The sequence below is a fragment of the Henckelia pumila genome, chromosome 1 (genome assembly GCF_033568475.1).
Source record: "Henckelia pumila isolate YLH828 chromosome 1, ASM3356847v2, whole genome shotgun sequence".
NCBI classification, from domain to species: Eukaryota; Viridiplantae; Streptophyta; class Magnoliopsida; order Lamiales; family Gesneriaceae; genus Henckelia; species Henckelia pumila.
This window is the reverse complement of record NC_133120.1, coordinates 108,108,989-108,114,923: the sequence shown is the minus strand read 5'-3', so window position 1 is coordinate 108,114,923 and position 5,935 is coordinate 108,108,989. Positions and strand designations below refer to the sequence as shown.

The following is a 5,935-nucleotide window of genomic DNA, read 5'->3' as shown; positions in this document are numbered from 1 at the left end:
AAACCAAAAAAATATGCATATTCATAAAAAAATATATTTTCTTTCTTCATCCAATCTAACTAAATGCTCAAACGATCTCATTAGCAAAAACTCGAAAGAAGACTCCAATTTGCCACATGATATATCAGTTGACATAATAATCTATCTATGTAGTTCTCCAATGAATACACTGTATCAATTTAGCTGCACTTTTGGAACCAATTATATTATCTTGTACTGCTATGACTCTTGATGGGGCTCTTGTTTGGACTGCATACTTTTGGACATTTCAACTACAGAACATCCAACTACAAGAACATCCAAAGGTGCTGTAACATTAGACAAAATAAAGCAGAATATATAAAGAGTCCACATGCAAAAATCAATGGAATAATCACCTCTTAGTTGACAGATCTCAAGAACTTCTCACACTCCCTGCAATATTGATAAAGAAAAATTAACATTCACAATCCAAAAATAAAATAAAATTCATAATATATATGAAAGTAAATAACAAATAAAAATCTCACTATAATAAACGAATATTTGGAGTCTTGGAACCAAATTCCTTTGCTTTAATTGAATTTGATGCAACAGTTTTCTTCTTCTTGTTTTTCTGAAAGTGTCCTTTTATCCTTTGACTTCTTCCTTTTGTAAGAGAACGAGTAGGATCTTGAACAATATGAGAAGAATTTAAATAATTGGACGTATCTGATTGCTCTGTAGAAGTCAATGAAGTAATCAATGTATTAACAGCTTGTGAATCTCTGTTATATCCTTCTTCAACAATCATCCGTGCCTCCTCATTTTCTTGAAATTGCAACACCAAATTATAAAACTTGCGTGTCATTTCATGACGCCAAAGGAAGCAATCATCAACCTTCTCTAACCTCCCAGCTGTACTACTGAACTTGTCCCAAATTTCTGATTTAGCAAACTTTGTCCATCTTTTCTTAATATAATACTCTGTTATGGTAAATATCGAATTTATATGAAGGACCCTTAAGCAATGATAGCACAATAAGCCACACTCTTCGAACTTCTTGCAAGAGCAAGTGATTAGATTACTAAAACAATCAAATATGACACGATGAGACAACCCGTCATTATCTTGTGATGAAACATCATAAACCATCATTTTGTCTTCAAGTAGAACAATAATAGAAGAACTAGAGATTGATTTAAAAAATTCAGCCTCAAAATATCTAAAAAGTGTCAATATGTATACCTCATTAGCATGCTTCAAAATCTCAGTCAACGGTAGGGCTGATTCAAGTATTGATCTTGAACATTGGAATTCATCTTTTTGTTCTTTGCTTCTCAACGCTTTAACGTTTCCTTGAAAATACCATAAAATTCAGTCAAGCTTGTGTTTTTCTTTGCACTGAACCCAATGGCATGGTTAGTGCTTTCACTTCTTTGGGAATATAGAATTCCAGCAGAGAAAAAATCCTTGCTCAATCCAGTGCACTATTTTAATCCATACAAACGATTAAACCAAGGATGATTCTCTAGTTTATACTCTGAAATCATAGATCTCCAACAGCTTTCAAATTCAGTTTCATCAACACAACCAGACAAGCATTTAAATGCATCTTTAAAAGAATTTTCACTTTTCAACTTTGCAAACCTACTGACAACATTTTGATAAAGGTGACAAAGGCATAGCCTATGTCTTGTTTCCGGAAAAAGCTACATCAAAATAAGAAATACTTATTAAATTCACATAAGTCGTTATCTATAAAGTGAATACGTGTAAAACAAGAAAATTGAAAAAAAAAATACACTTCAACAAATATATTTCAAAATTTGTATACATTTTCTATTGCATTAGCAATTGCTTGATCTTGATCGGTGAACAAACTGACAGGACATTTCCCTGCCATAAATTTCTTAAAAACTTCAAAGAGCCATTGGAATGATTCACCTTTCTCGTCAGCTAAAAATGCACAACCAAACATCACATTTTTCCAATGATGATTGACACCCACAAATGGAGCACAAATCAAATTGTACTTATTAGTGCGATAAGTTGTGTCAAAAACCATGATATCACCAAATATGTCATAATCCTCCTTCATCATTGAGTCCCTCCAAAATACATTACACAATCTCCCATCATCATCTAATCTGACTCTGAAAAAAAAGTCCTTCTGTTCAGCATCTTCTTGCTGTAACATTTCAATTAATTTCTGTGCATCCCCTCCTTCTATTGCATTCATTTTCCAAATGGTTAACAAATTTCAAGTGATCCGTCAAAGTATGACCAACATTTTCCTCTCCCCCAGCTTCATGTACCATATAACGATAAGAATCAGTAGCTCTCATCCCAGAAGACAGCATATCTTCAATAGCTTTACCCTCCGCATTTGAAATTTTCCTCTCTGAACGATGATGATGACTCCACTCTATCCTAGTGAATGCATGATTATGTATATTCACATGCGACACAACTTCATAAAGACCTACGTCATTCAATTTAACCCTCAATGAAGCTTTACATCCTGTTCATGTCAAACAAGATCTTTGTCCTCTCTTTACCACTGATCCACCACTTGAGTCTGGATTTGAAGTTTCTATTTTCTTCGATCCAGAACAAGAACAGACAAAATATTTCTCTACCACAACATCTGGATAGCTAGAGTACCTGCTAGTTGACTTGCGAACACTAAAACCAATAGCCCTTGCATGGTTAGAGTACAATTAATACATATCATCAATTGTTTTTTCTCGTCAAACCAATCAGAGATCCGGTTATGTCAACAGAACATATTTTGTCACTTGTAATAATTTCAAAACATATATCTAGCATAAATAAAAAAGAATACGTTTTCAACAAAACCAAATATTTCTCATTAGTTTTATAAATGTTACCTTTACTAGTTGGTACCATATTTTGTTCACTATTAGCTGCCAGATCAACTTCTTCATCTAAAATAAATTCAAACAAATGTCAAATATTATTACAAGAAACAACTAAAATGAAAATCTTTTGTATCGTTTACTGTTTCAGCTTTTTATGTTGATGAAACCAACTACCTACTATCTATATATTTGTGGAAATCAACATAAAGACTAAGTTAACTAGTTCCCCTCACCGCATATTATCCAACTCTTAGTACTTTGTACAAAAAACTCAGATTTTTGGATGCAAAAGCTCGGATTTTTGAAACTGCGGGAGGGTTTTTTTTCAGAATTAAAATCAGAGCAGTGTTACAAGAAATTCAAAGATGATAATTCAAAATATATATTTGTATTAGTTAGAAAAAATAAGGGCATCTATGTTGCCTAAAAATTCACAGCTTGATTACCACTTGTACAAATTACTAACATATACATTAATCATTATTTGGGTTCCAAAACATATTATCTTGGAGTTCTCTCGACTATTCAAACATATTGAGCATTCATATATATACATTTTTTAAGCATCTATATATATACACTTCATAAGTTATGTCAACCTTACCTTGTTTTATGTCTGTATCATCTTCATTGCTAAGAACAACGACAATAGAATTTAAATTTTTACCTACAATGATAAAATAATAATAAAAAAAATTAAAATATAATATAAAAGGTAAAACTTTTTGTGCAATGTGTGGAAACTAATATGAAATGAACTTCTGGAAAAATTAATCATTTTGTATGTAACAAATGAAAGTAATACATTCTCGATATAAACAAAAACATTTGTACTTAAAAAGGTTAAAGAGTTCTTTAAAATGAAAAAAATTTACCTTTCTGAATATGAGTTTCAGCTTCATTATCCATATCTGATTTTAATTATCCAACAACAAACAAGAAAAAGTATGACAGCCAATGAGAAGATCTAGCCCTTTCTAATGGCAAAGAAACAATCAATCAGTTCAAATACTAAATATTTGATCGTTTTCTTGTTAACTTTTTAACAAGCAATAAATCTAAATACTAGTGCATGCAAGTCACCTATTCTGTGTGCTAAAGCAAAACTGCCTTATGATAAGTCCTCAAACTCAAGCAGCAGCAAACACTAGCTTGAAGAATCTGTAGAAAAATCTGAAACAGTTAAGAAGCTAAGAAGGTTGCGCAAGCATGGTGATCTCAGTTGGAAAGTTAATCCAGTATCCAATGATCAAATTGTTGCTGGAGTTCAAAGAAAAATTCAAAGAATCACCAAAACACAACCAAAATCAAAGAAAAATAATAATAACATGAATTGAGTTACAGGAAAATTCAAAAAACGTGGAGTTATTTCTATATATATAATCTTACATAAAGTGCAGCAAGAACGTGGAATATAGAATCCTGCCACACAATAAGAATCGAACCAAGAGATGCTCAAAATAAGTTCTGAAACATTCGAAGTCAAGGGCATAAATGGAGGCATAAAAAATTTCCCAACTCAAATCATTTTCACCATTACAAAATCACATTTGATCAATATATAGATAAGCATAGCCAATATTAGAATTGAAATTTTCGAATTCACATGCTAGGCAGGAACCTGGAATTTTCGAAACCAACATCATCAATACCATCACCATTCTAGAATTTGAATCCTTTTCAAACTACAGCTATAACCTAACAAACGTTCCTCAAGCATTAAAAAAAAAAGAGAACCATTTTGCAAGAAACCGAACAGGGCACTAAGGATTCAAACATTAAACATGAAATGCAATACACAATCATACACACAACAAAATAGTCTATAAGGTGCAGAAAACGAATCCATATTCTTGCCTAGGCTACGATCAAAGAAATCGAGAGAAACAAATTAGCTCGCCTATCCGATGTCTCGCCGGAGATGAGGGAAAGAAAGAAAAAGAACAGGCGGCGTAATCTTAAGATGAAGCTGAAGGATTTTCCATGGAGTAACAATCGACTAAGCCTAAAAATTTTACAAATCTTGAAAAATAATTACCAATTACCTGAGTTGTGCTTCTTCGAGATGAGCTTGGAATTATTTGTTGAAATCGAACGCAGACAATTGAGTTTCACTGTTCAATTTTGTGTGCGAGTGAAATCGAACGCAGGGCTGGAATTGGGCCATTCACTTTTGTAAGCAGAGCGATCGATCAACTTGAGAAATTGGATTAGAATATGGGGGTCCGATTATGTAAATGGATCCGGGTCAAAGATCCGTCACACGAATACTACCCATGCAACGGTTGCATACAAGTGTTTGCCTTCGAATCAATTATGAATTTTTTTTGTGGCAATAGGATTTCCTTGACGAAGTATGATAACTTGTATGTTAACATTGATTTGATTTTTTTTTAATTTACTTATTGGTGTGTAATTTTTGCTTTCCATATTTTTTGAGATATTAATTGTGATTGAGATTTTGTAGAGGGTATTGAATCGATTCTTGAAATTTTAGATAGTCGAAAACTAGAAATTATAGCTTTTATAATATAACTTTTTAGATGTTTTTTAAATGATTTTTATAACCATATAAAATTATTTTAAGAATAATACCGTTTTTTTAATAAAAAAAATTGTTTTTACGTACCTCTCAGCTTCTTAAACCAAAGAGGCTCGAAGACACGTCAAAATGAGTCAAGTTCGGTGGATGAGTAAAATAGCTATTTTAATTTGATGGTTCAAGAAATTAGCAACTCAACATACTTCAATTTTATGCAGCCACATACCAAACCTAACTAATTTTGTATCTAATTTTGTTGGTTGGATGCCAATCTTCTACTAATTTTTATTAAACAAAATGAATTTAAACTGATTCCAAAATTCTAAGACTTTAAAATATATTGTGATTAGCTCAATTATATAAATTTGAATTTTTTTTATTTGTGTAAGTTGGGAAAAATTGCAATTTTGGTCTAGCATGTGTAAATTGGGAAAATTACATAAAAATAAATCGCGTGCATCACACGGACGAAATGCTAATATTGTTTTAATATACAATGCTAATATTTTTTTAATATACAAATCGTCGAATTCGAGACTCAATTATAAA

The 5,935-nt window shown here is 31.8% G+C and overlaps 1 long non-coding RNA gene across 1 annotated transcript; it reads right to left on the bottom strand.

The window, feature by feature from the left end:
* Positions 1-1,253: 1,253 nt before the first annotated feature.
* LOC140875061 (uncharacterized) lies at positions 1,254-4,984 on the bottom strand. The gene is made up of 3 exons (XR_012148309.1): positions 3,720-4,984; positions 3,449-3,511; positions 1,254-2,910 (listed from the first exon to the last, which is right to left on the bottom strand). It is a non-coding gene; the product is annotated as an uncharacterized lncRNA (long non-coding RNA).
* Positions 4,985-5,935: the final 951 nt, after the last annotated feature.